This window comes from Pezoporus occidentalis, unplaced genomic scaffold, assembly GCF_034315485.1.
Source record: "Pezoporus occidentalis ecotype Australia unplaced genomic scaffold, CSIRO_AGI_Poc_V1 ctg2, whole genome shotgun sequence".
In the NCBI taxonomy this organism is placed as follows: domain Eukaryota; kingdom Metazoa; phylum Chordata; class Aves; order Psittaciformes; family Psittacidae; genus Pezoporus; species Pezoporus occidentalis.
In genome coordinates, this window is record NW_026913855.1 from 19,955,800 (window position 1) to 19,969,400 (window position 13,601).

At 49.6% G+C, this 13,601-nt stretch overlaps 2 long non-coding RNA genes across 2 annotated transcripts; both read left to right on the plus strand.

Moving 5' to 3' along the window:
• Nucleotides 1–3,078: 3,078 nt before the first annotated feature.
• Nucleotides 3,079–8,643, plus strand: LOC134163319 (uncharacterized). The gene is made up of 2 exons (XR_009964700.1): nt 3,079–6,282; nt 8,388–8,643. It is a non-coding gene; the product is annotated as an uncharacterized LOC134163319 (long non-coding RNA).
• Nucleotides 8,644–11,293: 2,650 nt separating this feature from the next.
• Nucleotides 11,294–13,156, plus strand: LOC134163104 (uncharacterized). Its single transcript, XR_009964577.1, has 2 exons — nt 11,294–11,688; nt 12,782–13,156. It is a non-coding gene; the product is annotated as an uncharacterized LOC134163104 (long non-coding RNA).
• The last annotated feature ends 445 nt before the right edge of the window (nt 13,157–13,601 follow it).

Sequence of the window (13,601 nt, forward strand, 5' to 3'; positions counted from 1 at the left end):
GTGAGTGATGGAGTTCACTGCTGGAGAATCAGTGAAAGGCTGCTTAAAGCAAAGCTTGACCTCCAGGCAGCTACCCCAGGGTGCAAGAGTGGAGATGTCCAAAGCTGCAGAACTTCACGTGTTCCGGTCAACCACAGGAAATGCCTTCAGAGACAGAAGGCTGGAGGAGAAATGAAAGCACGTGGGGAAACTGAATTGTGCCCGAGACCCAGCAAAAACATCCTCAGCCCTCGCTTCCTGCCTCCACACACACTGCATTGCTCAATGTGATGGAACATCCAAGCAGTGCCACGCTGCCGGGTCAGTGCAGCTCTCTGTGTGTTCCACCTGAGGTTCACCAGTGTGACAGGAAAGGGTGTGCTGTTAGAAGGTACTGAATTCCTGCTCTTCTTCTTTTACCTTGTACCCAGCTCCTTTTCTGCCTGCCATGGTTAGCAGAGGGAGCTAGTGACTCCCACTTCATCAGGGATAAATCAGAAGGCTGCTTACAGTTATCTTGAAGGAGCCCTTAGCCAAGCCTGTGGGATATGAATGCCTGGTCCTGTGCTACCCAGTGCTCGGCATGGAGGTACATCCCCTAAATACAACATGCTGGTTTGGCACAGGTTGAAGCCAGACCCTGCACTTACAGCCAGCCCTTTGGGCCACCCTGGGAACATCAGGAGGTCTGCTTTGGGAGCTGGTCATCCTGCAAGCCATCTTGTAGGTTATTTCACTGCCCTAGCCATTCCTCAGCAACTTCCTACCATTCCTGCTCGTGTTCTCCCCTTCTGCGTAACATGGGTGTCTGGGGCCTCTCTGAAATTGCAGCCTGCTGAGCCTGTGGCTGTTGACTCAGGCACAGTCACGGCTGCCTGTGGGTCAGGGATGGTGACTATCGTCAAGACTTCATTTATTTGTGTTGTAGTTATTTTTAAAGATGGGACACAAATTCCATGAGAGAGACTCATCTAGTGATCATGTGAAGAGCGTGACCAAGCAGCTACTCGTGGATGAGCTGCTTTGGGCAAGCTGAATTCAGCACATAAGCCTCCAGTTCAGCTAAGGGAGAAATTCTGGAGGGACGACACTGGATAAAGAGTCCTCCAGCAACTCAACAAAAACATGAAAAACAAAGGCCTTGCCATAGTCTTTCTTGTTACCTGCCAGTCCTGTTTGAGTTCCAGACATCTCCCAGCTCTTCTACTTTGCATCCCTCTTTTTCTGGTTTGATACTTTTCCAAGGCATAAAAAATGTGGGAACTTTATCTCTTCCTAAGAGAAACAAAAAATGGGAATTGCTTGCAAGCCTGGAATGCAGCGAAGTCAATCAGCTTCGTGTTATGCAAATTTCAAGAAGTATCAAAACTCAAGGCAGGATCTAAGAACTTAAGAGACATGAGGCGGGTGAAGACTAATAATTTCCATGGGTTTGCCTGTCAGACAATGTCTATTCCCAGTTGGATGGGCTCTCCACCAGAAGTGACTGGTGATTGTAAATGCTCCTATTTTTAAGATGTTTGCTTTGTAAGTAAGAGGCTGGTTTCCAAAAAATACTAGGTACTCACTGGACAAGCCTTCAGGCTCTTGATAGATCTCAACCTGGGTGACTAAAATGATCAGTCAGAAGGGAATAAAAAGAAAAGTACAGAAGCAATGAACAGATAATCATTATTGCTATCACATTATGGGCCTTATGCAGGGTGCTGGAGAAGATGATACAGGTTAATTGGAGAGAGGGAAGGAGCCCCTTTACCCATTAATAAAGAAAGAGATTGTCAAGGGGGAAGTTTTTGCCATCGCTGAGAGTGGATGGAAGTGAGGAAAGATGGCAAGAATAGCGAGATGGGGCTAGAGCCAGTGTGTAAGGAGGAAAGGTGTAAGACCTCCCCTGAGTGACTTGTGAGGAAAGAAATGGTGGTACGGTACCTTTTTCTTACAAGGAGGAAGAACTTGCTTAAGGTGCCAAACCTGCTACCTGAAAGTCTTGGCTATATGGGGGCTTGATGGTGTCATTTGAACAAGGCATGAAGGAAGGACTTCACTTTTAACCTTGACCATCCCATTTTTGTTTGAGTGGCACTTCACCCTAAGCATTGCTTCCATTAATTCTTTTGAATTTTCATGTGTTTTAATTCTTTTTCATTAAAACACAGCATGATTTTTTTGCTATGTTCAAGAGTGGTGACTCTAGGAGCTAGCTGGTTAACTTCAGTGTGATTACATACCTGTCACTCAGTTTTCTCATCCTCCTGATTACTGCAATCTTATGCAAGTATGTGCACTTGTGAGTATAAGAAATACATCTCCAGGGGCTTCTGTCCTACTCAAAGGTACTCTCCCTTGGTACTGGTTTGAATGCATCCCACGTCCTGCTCTGCCCTCTTACATTGCCCCATGAGTTCACTTGAGAGAGCCTGGCTATCTGTTCTTTGCTTTGCCTGACTTCCAGCCTGTGAACTGCTTGAATGCTTGCTGTTAATCCTGTCAATGGAAAGCACAGTCACATTGTCAGAGGTGATTATCGTGGTACTTAATCGATAGAACTGGAGCTTCCTAGCACAGCATTATGGATGAAATAGCTGTAAACTAGTGCTGGGGAGTCAAAGGCAGAGAGAGAAAACAACTGTACAGCTCTCCATGCCAGCATGGTTTCACATGCCACCCAGCCAGAAGCAGCCCCTGCATCCTTTCCCTTCTAATTCAGCATCTGCTTTCCAAAAGTCTTGGGTTCTGTTTGAGTAACTGATGCGTTTATGTAGATCAGAGTCAGCATCAATATGTATGGGAGGTTTGTCTTACTATTTAATTTCTAAGGGAACTGCAGGAAATTTCTTGTGGAAGCTGGTATTTTTACACAAGCCTGAAGGGGGCAGTGGAAGCTAACAAATGAGTAAAACCCTGCATGTACTGTCATCATAACCACCAAAAAAAAACCAAAACCTTTTCAAGGTATGCAGTGCCCTTTCTCTAAGGCTGTGTTTCAGTAGTACGGGGAAATAAAAGTTTCTTTAATGGCTGTCTTAAATCTTCCAGATGAGACAGAAATCACTGTCATAGAAAGGATTTATTTCCAGTGAAGTAATTGTTGAACACCATTGCCCCAACATCTGCCACTGGGAATACAGTCTCCACCTGACAGGCTCATTTGTCAGTGCAGGTGTTGAAAGGTGGAGGGGTTTCTGACAGCAGTCCACCTAGGCTGCCTTCAAACTAAAGTCGTTTGGAGCCTTTGCTCTCTGAAGCGAGTTTGTGGTTTCTGTTGAACTTTTAATTGTGTGAGAAAAAAATTGAAGAGAAAAAGCCCTTCAGAGAAAACTACCCCAGGTAGCACTTACAGCTGGGTAAGGTCAGACTTCATGCCAAGGCCTTCATTCACCACCTTCTGACATATTCACCAGCCAGTCTTGCTGATCATCATAAGCAATGTGTTCCCATGCTCCTGGCAGGGCAGGATGTTTCTTCTCAGCAAGACATTCCCTCCTCACTGCTTCTGAATCACTGAAGTCCCCAGGACTGCTGTGCCAGACCAAGTATTGTGCTTGGTCTGTAAACCAACATCCCGGCAACCCTTCCCGGGCCTGCTCCTACCCACTTTGCACCAAAGGAAAGACCCTTATCCCTGAACCAAGATCTCATGCTTCAGCCTCTCCATGCTTAACCCAAACTGATCTCTTACTACCCTGCCTTTACCTTTCTCTGATTCACCACTGATAATCTGCCTTAAACCCTAAATTGGCTGTTCATCCAAGCCAATCCCAGGATATAAGAGGTGCCTTTTACTAGGCTTTGTACCCAGGCAGCAGTCACCCTGAACCACCTGACGAATTTTTACCCTGAGATCACCAACTCTAGCCAGCCATGCACTCCAAATGTAGGGGATATGAGTACATGTGTATGTGCCCACACATACATAATTGCTGGGGCATCTTTCTGCCTAATCCCTTGGGTCACTCTGTACCTGTCGGCATCCAGAGAACAGTGACGGGAGACAGGAGCCCTCAGATGAGGTGCTCCAGAGCCGCATGCAGCACTGGACCTCTGCAGCCCACCACCAAGTCAGAGAGCTTTCCAGGGATGGAAGCAGAGCCTATATATGTTGGTGGGAATGGCCTTTCTTTGTCCCGCCAGACGTTGCTGGCTACTTCTGTAAGATCGGTCTACGTCTACTTATTGGAGTGCAGCCAGCAAAACTTGGAGCCAAATCCCAGACTTCCAGACTTGACAGCTTTGACTCGTAGCTTGAGAAATACCAAGAAAGTATTCAATTGTGGCACAGCTCTTGTGGGCTGCTCAATGCATCAGTGCTGGGCAGCAAGCAGGCAGCAGCCCTTCAGCAGTAAATGCAAGTGGCTTTAATCTCAAAGACTCACCTCTAGCAATGGATTCTTCAGCAGAAGTCCCAAAGTGTCCTGTGAACCAATGTTCACCTCTTGTCTTTGGTCTGTCTTTTCACACCTGCATTCACCAGGATAAGCTTGGTGGATAGATCCATCCTGCATCAGTAGGTCAGGTAGGTTGTTCTGCTATGGCCTTACCTCTTAGCTTAACAAAGGCATTACTGTCTGTACGTATCTGTGTATGTATTTTGTTTTCCCTTGTACCACACACACATCTGTGGGGAGCCTCCTTCTCACACACCACAGCTGAGAGGCTCCTTTAATTTTGTCATTTACTTAATGTGCTTAAAAAGCAACTTGAAAATAGATTTAATTGCACTCTTGGGAGGAAGGGAGTAGGGAGAAGAAAGTCCTGGAGTAAAGGGAAGAAAGAGGAAAGGATTAATTTCTATCATCCTCATAGTTTTCTTTAACTGTTCCAGGCTTGCACTTGATATATCTGCATTAGCTTGAGATGGAACAGTCTGTTGATGAGGCCTGAGCTATAGAGGAGACCCAGTGCCTGGTGTGAGGAAGTTGTGTGGTTTCATAGCGGTAATAGTTTCACTGTTGTGTTGGAACACAATTTGTAGCAGAGGAATCGTGAGGTCCTTTCTGGCATTTTTTTGAACAAGGAGGAGAAAGCTTCTCTGGCTTTGCAGAGCAGTATCTTGTAATTGCTGGGGCCGAGGCCTTCATCCCAACAATTTTTTGCATGGCCTTTGAAAAATCCTGCTCTGCCATGTGTGCCAAGCAACTGCAATGACTTAATGAGTTTGGTTTTCAGAGACTTGACTAGATAGATGTTTGACCTTATTCATGTTTGCAAATGTGTCTTGTTCTAGTTGCTAGTGAATATGCACTCTCACATACAGCAACAGATGCAAGAAAAGAGATGGGGTTCTTCCCGAGACTTTCTGGTTCTGCATAGTCATTTGGAAATCAATTTAATGCATTTTAATTGCCTATTTTTCTCCTTGGTTTTCTCTTTACAGCTACACACCAGCAAAAAAATAATAAGGTAGAGTCTAGCCAGGCAGGCTGCTAATGAGGAAGCTTGACTCAAGAAGATTTTAATTTTCAGCATTTGTTCTTCGAGATAGCCATTTCAGCATGCAGGGATGTCACAAAACAGGAATGCTACCATTAGGTAATGGAACAAAGGCACTGGGCTCATACGTCATTTTGTTACATGAAGAGCTAAACACTTGCATCCTTGACCTAACTATAGGAATCTGGCAATCCATTTCAGGATGCTGGTCACCTCAGCCAAATCATCCCTATAAAGAAATCACCCATTGTGCATGACACACAGTGTGAAAAGAATGACGGAGATACAATTCAAGCTGTGAAGAGGGAAAGGTGTATGTTAAAAGCCCAATCTCTTGCCAGCCTTCTGGTAAAGGGAAGCTTCTGGCTCTGCCAAGCTGATCAAAGGGCTTCTCAGAAACCCCTCACCCATGGGGAATTGCTGTGGAAGACACGATTTAGCTGAGATCCGTGGCACCCCTGGACAGCCAGAGCAGGCAGGGTTGCACAAATTTGGCCCAGGAGTTGGGATCAAAGCCAGCCCACCACTGTGGTGCCTCCAACTCCACAGCTGGTGCAGTTTAGCCACGACCTAGGTACTGCTGAATACTGTATCTGAAGCATGCCATTGCTACCAAAGTAGTATGCTGCAGGCAGCTAGACATATCTGTGTTCAGCATATCCATTCAGTTCTGATAGTCTCTTATCATTTCATCTTTTCAGATGAAAAGCTTCAAGTTTCATCCCTGTCCACAGCCACACTGGGAAGTTCAATGTTTTGAGAAAATGAGAGGGGAGGAGAGAATCTTGCTTTACACCAATTGATTGTAGTTATCATTACCTACTTTACATGAAATGTAAAGGATGCCCCTCAATAGTGCATAGCCACAAGTGAGTGAATAAAACCTTGGCACCTTATTTCATCACCTGGAAAATATTTCCTTTCTCCCTCAATACCTCTCATCCTTTGAGTTCTTCTATCACCCTGGAAGTACTGGAGAAAGGGGGAGCAGGGACTGGTGTTTGCAAGCATCTGGCACAAGGGGGAGCAGGGACCGGTGTTTGCAAGCTTCTGGCACACGGGGTCATAATCAAAACTGCTGCTAGAGTAGTCCAAATCCTATTCATAAAGTTTGTGAGGGCGAGCCCAGAAAGTTTAAAGCAGTGATTTTGCATTTGCTGGAGTTTAACAAGGTTACTGACTGCATCAGAAAATGAGGTCAGTAAAAAGTATACAAGTATTGGATTGTCGATATTAGGAGGATAAACTTGGGTTAGAGAAGAGCAATAAATAGGACCGTACACACGAAGAGAGCCAACAGGCTAGATCTCCTGGGGCTTGGTGCCGGGACTTGTTCTGTTTAAGAGTGTTGTACGAATGAGCCCGATGTTGGCGCGATATGCGGGGCGTCCAGATGCGGATGACATCATGATAGGAGGGGAGACTGCTGATAAATCTCAGGAATGCACCAGACTGCAGGAGGATTTGGAGACACTGGGGGAACAGGCTAATACACAGGAATTCTGTATTACACAATGGAAGGTTATTCGTTTAGGGAGAACCAATAGCACATTTAAATGCAAGTTTAATGACTTAGAGCAAGAGGAAACTAATGAAGGAGAAGACTTGAGCTGGTGCTGAGGAGCGGTAGGGATAGCAGCAGCCAAGTAAATAATAGTGCTGCTGAGATTTTGGAAAACAGGGCTCAAGCTGCAGCCAGAAAGTCCAGGACTTCACATTGGGTTGCTTGTTTCATGCGGCAACCAGAGTGCTCTTGGCACCATGTTCAAGAGGAGATGCTACTGTAGCACACATCTTGGCAGAGACACTAAGGACATATTTGGTCCCCCAGTGCACTTCGTGTGACCATAACTCAACCACACATGCCACCTTTGGTGTAAGTCAGATTGGTCTAGGTCTCCTCTGGTTGCAGAGGGAGATGTACTCAGGGACCAACTACCAGCAGAGAAGAGAGAACCAGACGAGTTACAGGGGCCTGTCACTAAAAGCAGACTTTACAGGGGATGTAGAGTTCATAGGCTTATGAGTTTATGAGTTATGTCAAGAGGGAAAGGAACCCATTTTGCAGTGGAAGATCCACACACAGCCTTTCCTAACTCCTGACCGTCACAGGCTCAGCCCAGGCCTTACAACCATACTCGTGGGTCACCACTTCCACAAAGCCTTCTGCAGGAACCCTGCTCCTACAGATGAAATATAGACATCTGGAAAAAACTGCTTCGCTCTGCCCAAAAACGAAGGTGCGACCCCACGCCTCGGAGGATGGATGAGGTGAAAGCCGTCATCCCTGCAGTGTGCAGGAACCGATACCTACATGAGTCCCAGTCTCCTCCAGACATTGTAAATCTGGTGTTCCCCTTCCCCCGGAGAAGGGTCTGCTCTGCTGCCAGCTTGATCCCCTGTGTACCCAACCAGCCTTTCCTTCATTAAGTGCTTTTGAGTGAGGCAGAAAGACTTGTTACCACCCTCTATACAGCAACTGGAGAAGTCTGAGACATGCAAAATATTTCTGGAGCTAAAATACATTGTCTGGTATAAAACTTTGTCACTGCTTCTTTGCAAGTCTGTCTACACTGCACAAGTATAAAAATTTGCCAGTTCTTTAGTACTGTTTCACAAACAGAGCATTATACATGCTCATACTTTTTAACCATGCACCGTATTGCACATTTCACAGAACCACACAGAATATTAGGGCTGGAAGGAACCTCTGGAGTCCAACCCCCTCCAAGGCCACCTAAAGCAGGTTACACAGGAACACATCTAGGTGGATTTTGAATGTCTCCAGACAGGGAGATGCTGCAGCCTCCCTGGGCAGCCTGTTCGAGTGCTCTGCCACCCTCTTTGTACAGAAGTTCCTCCTCATGTTGAGGTGAAACTTCTCACATTTTAGTTTTTGGCCATTTCATTGGTAGTGCCCAGGAAGAAATGCAGTGTATCAGTACTTTGACTTTTGATGGTTGTTTTCTCGTGGGAAGAGAGCACCAGAATCACCATAGCGGGACCCCAGTATCACACAACAGAGCCGGGATTCAGCCCACTGCTGGCACCTACCTCAGCCTGGACCAGCCTTTGAGAGGAGATGCTGCACATTGGCCCCAGCCAGCAGCAAGGGGTCTACTCAGAGCACAGAGCACAAACCTGTTCGCGACTCAGGTTTGTAGAAGGGGCAAACCCAAAAGGAAACAGAGCGGCACCGATGCAGCGTATATCATCATTAAATTATTGCTCTGAGCTAACGTCTCGCTTTAATTCAGTCGCTGCGTTCTGTATATGGGTCTGATGTGGCTGTCTGCTGTCTGTCTTGATTTCAAAAAGTCGGTGTCTGAGCGGGTGACTGTAGCTCCAAGAAGGTTTAAGGTCCTTTGCCTCCAGTCCCTGGCTGCGTTCCTAAATAGTCGTTTAAAGAGAGTCCACTAAATCAAAAGCCAGGTAAATCAACAGAGCACTCAGCGTTGTAATGAGACCGGTTATAAGGTAAATTACAACATTATTCAAGCACACAAAATTCCTCCTCTGGCATTTGTCCTGCTAAGTGCAATGCACCTTAAAAGTGGTGAAATGATTTCTGGCAGCCTGTGAAAGGGGCTGTGTCTGGGGGATGGGAGGCTGAGCACAGCCCCTGCCTTTGCATCAGCTTATAACTTTGGGAGGCTCTGGGCAGCAGCTGGCCACCGCTCAGGTGTGCTCTGTGTCTTGATTGAAAGTTTCATGGATGTGTTTTCAGAATGGTGCTGTACCGGCTGCAAACACTGGCCATGTGTTCTCTCACTTTCCAGCAAATCTTGTTACAGTTTTCAAAGCAGGGGATTAGAAAGACTTTAATTAGGGACTTGGTTAGGGAGGCTTGAGACTTATAAATCTTTTGTTACAGTGAATGAAATTCCGAACAGATGCTGATGCTTTTGAAGCTGCCAAGACCCAAAGGATGGGCACGCAGACCCTTAGGAGATGGCCATTATTATATACACTAGATATAAAAGGCTGTAAGGAAATATACAGGCAAGAAGCCCAAAAAAAAACGAACAAAATTTCTTTGCAGAGCACGGGTGGCTTTTTCTGATCCATCTGTACCTTGGGTTATGGGATGGGATTCTCTGCATTTATTGTGAGAAGATACATAATTTTGGTAAATAGTGGGGAGAGAGGTCCAACACCCCCCCCCCCCATCCTGCTTTCAAAACACTTCTGTGCAGGTGAAGCTGAGAGATCCTCATCTTACAGGACACTGCACAGAGAAACAATTTACCCCAAGTCTTGCAAGCCAGTCAGGGTGGAAGTCAGGAACAGCAGCCCTGCCTGTCTGCTGGGCCATGCTACTAACCTATATTTTCTCGTGAGGTGACAACAGGGGCATTTGGTTGAATTAGAGGTTCCCTGAGAAATACTGTAGCTACTGTGTACAAAGCTCCATGCAAACCATCCCTCCCAGTCTGCTGAGGCCCAACAAAAATGAGAGAAAAGCAAAATGCAGGAGGGAATACACACGCTCGCATGGCTTACTATGAGAAATCAATCTAGTGAGCATGAATCAAGACTCTTCGGTGATTGAAACATCCTGTATAAATACTCCACAGTCTTGGGAGTGTTTTCCTTTTTTTCCAAGGACAGCACTACCTTTACATGCAAGAGCTGAGTACAGAGGGCAAATTTATAGCTTTGCTTGCAAAGATGAACACAAGAGGTAAAAAGTGCCCATTCGAGCCTGTGTCATTTAGCTCCTTCCCACAGCAAAGGAGTGGTGTGTGGGGTTTGGAGGAAGCACATGTCAGACGCCAAGCTGCGCAGGGAAAGCCAACACAGAGTCCGGGGAGTGCAGGCAGCTCCAGTGCTGGAGGGGTGCAGGTGGGATGTACCGCAGAGCTGTGGCAGCACTTCCCACCCACCCCGCTGATGGGTGGGAAGAGAGACAGGGGGAAGGAAGGCTCCTTTCCTACTCCTGCCCACGTGCCTCTACAATGCACAGATTTTTTCTGCTTGTGATTGCTACAGTACAAACTGATCGCTATCAGGGCAGCGGAACCTCAGTGGGAACCTTGGGCTGTGCCCCAAGACAGAGGCTCTGTGGCCGCGCTATATCCCCTTCTTCCCAAACCCTCACCCCAGTCCGGACACTCCCCATAAGGGAGAGCTGTGCCACCACCAGACGAGTTTCTCAGCCTGACCTGGGCCACGCAAGCCATTGTGTGCTCAGTCCCAGCCAAGGTGGAAAGGTAGAGCGGGGCAGCTGTACTCTCCCTGACAATTTACCTAATTAGTAGCTAAATGCAGCAAGTGCTTTGCTTTCAAGCACAACTGCCTCTGCTATTAGCACCAGTTCTATTAGCCAGCTCACCCCCTCCTCCATGCTGTGGGATGTGTGGACGGAGAAAAGCTGCCCAGGAAGCCCATACGGCTCTCTGCAATGGAGATAGACCGTGATAAAAGAGGGGCCAGCAGAAGCACTTGTGTGGAAAGCTGGAGAAGTCTGGCTGCACAGCAGTGAACGGGGTGAGACATGGCCCAGCACAGCACTGGTGACAAGGGAAGGGTTTATTGCTGGGGTACACATCTGCTCACTGCTTCCAGGGGAGCAGAGCCTCCTGAAGTCCCGCTAGCTCTGCTGTGATTTACCCACAAGGGATCACGGCTGGTCAGTGAGACACCGACCTCAGACACAGGGACCACTGAGCCTGCCTGGTCTTAGAGCCTGAGCTGCCATGCAGTGATTCCCACGTGGGAAGAAGAGAGATGATGGGGAGAGGCAGTGGCAGCAGCCACATCTCCCCACCATTGTGTATGGACAGACTATCCCTGCACATGGTCTGTAGCCCAGGGGACTGCCAGAGATGAAGAGGAAGCCAGAGCCCTTCCTCCTTTCCCTTCCACCTGGGAGAAGAAGTCCTGCAGAAGAGTTAGCTGTCCCAAAAGGCAAGGGGGATCCAATTTCAAGTGCCTGCTGACCCACGGCTGGAGATCACTGTAAACTGCTCCAAATACTCCGTAACATTTTTATTTCTTTCTCCTTTTCTGTGGAAGGAGTTGTAGGTCTGTGTGTCAGAACTTTATTAATTAATTAAGGCCAAATTAATTAAAGCCAATTGTAGCCCCAGCAATTCTGGGTAGGGTTTAGCCAGTAGAGGCAGGGAAACAAAGCAAACAATGCAGGGGCCGGCCAGGCGTGCTCACCTTTTCGACAGCACAGAAGAAAGGACTTGGCATCTGGGAAGTGGCTTTTAAAAACGGCCAGGGTGCACTCGCTACAATGATCCACCGAAACAACAGCCGTCTAAAAATAAGGTTGTTTTCTGTACTAAGCTCCTTTTAACTTCGTTAGTCATCACCAGCTCCCAAAATAAGCTCCGTGTAACAGTCTCTCCTAGTAGCAGCTGTAAACAAACTTGGGGAGGCGGGAGGGAGGCGCAAGGGAATGGGAAGAGTAACAGCGGGCAGAGGCGGGGCGGCGGCGGGCGGCCGCGGGGCGGCAGACCGGGACTGTGGGGCCGGGGAAGCGGCGCGGCTGGGACCGGGCCGGGGTCTAGGGGCGAGGGGCGGCCGCAGGCCCCGCGCTGCGCCGCCGCCGCCGCCGTCTGCCTGCGCCGGCTGGCGGGGCCTTGGAGCGGCGCCACGGTGGTCCGGGCAACGGCATTAAACAGGAGGAAACAGACGGGGGATTCCGTCATTTGAGCGGGGGGGCGGGCAGGAAAGGAGAGTCCCGCCGGGGGGAGTGCGGTTCCCGCCCGCACCGCGCCTCACCCCCGCTCCGGCCTCCCGGAAAGGCGCCGGGATCTCCTCAGCCCCTACCGGGCAGTGGGAAACGGCCCCGCGCAACCCCCTCCCCGCCGGTAGCGCCGAGCGCCGCACCGGGGCCGCGCCGTCGGGGGGAGGCGCTGCCGTGCCGCCCTGTGCCTGCCCCTCCCAGCAGCGCCCCCTGGCGGCGCCCCTGTGTAGCGGGGCCCGGGTCCCATCACGCTCCGCGATCGCGGTCGCTCCGCGTTTGCCACGTCCAGGCTCCGTTTCACCTGGTGCCTTAGGAGAGACTTCAAGACTGGGGACGATAGCTTTGGGGGTTGAGGGGTTTTCCCTCTTCTTTCCCACTCGGTTTTTGCTTGAAGTAAAAGCATCCCCTTTTGTTTTTTTTTTCCCCACCTGAGGGGACAGCAGGGTCCGGTGGTGTCGGGAGGATGGCTGAGCTCCTGGCTAAGTGCACTCTTTGGTGGGGACTGCCTTCCACCATGATTTAGTGGAGGATCTCGCCCCGAAGGATCAGCCGCGGCCTCCTGTTCCCCAGGAGCAGACAGTATTTCGTTTATATTGGGTTTATTTTCAACCACATATGGGTGTCAGGCACTAGATTTATGATTTTATTATTTTTTTTCTTCACACACACCAGATACGCATAAAACCACCCCAGCGCTCAGCACGCCGCCGTCCAATTCCAACAGGAAAGCACGGTCCCCTCCTGCCAGCTGTGGGGGCAGAGGGACGGCGAACAGCGAGTGCAGGGAACGGGCAACGGGGCTGGAAGCGGCGGGGCCCCTCCAGCATCCCTCACCCGGGCGGCTCCGGCCCGTGCCGGGGTGTCACTGCCGCGGCGGGGGCCGGGACGGGGCATCCCGGAGGTGGGAGGCGGGAGGAGGAGCCGCTGTGGGTTGGAAATCTCTCCTTTCCCCGCTACGAAGTGATGAGATACAAGTGGGTTGCTGAGATATTTACAGAATAATAATAAATAAAACAATAATAATAAATCTGGAGCGACTGCAACCGAGTCCACCGGGTCTGTTAGTAATTTAGCAGAATGGGATTTTCCTTTCTCTCGCCTGCCAGTTGATGCTCTTTTCCAAATTTCCACAGCGGGGGAAGCCTGCGATTTTTTACATAATGATTTCAGCATGCGAGGCTGCCTCGCTTTTCCTTTTTTTTTCCCCTCCTTCCCTCCCTGCCTGCGTCCCTCTCTCCCCCGTCTCCCCTCCATCCCCTCCTTCACTTTGCGACCCCGGCGCGCCACCCGCTCCCCCGCAGGAGGGCACCCGGCTCCCGCGGGCTGCGAGGACCCCGCAGGCAGCGGTGGGGCCGGCGCTGGGCGGGCCGGGGGCCGGGCGGCCTCCGTGTCCCCAAGGAGAGCAGGGTGGCGCGGCGTCCGGGGCCCGTCGGTGCCCGCCGGTGCCCGCCTACCGCTGGCCGCCAGCCGGCGGCGGGGCCGGGGCCCAGCT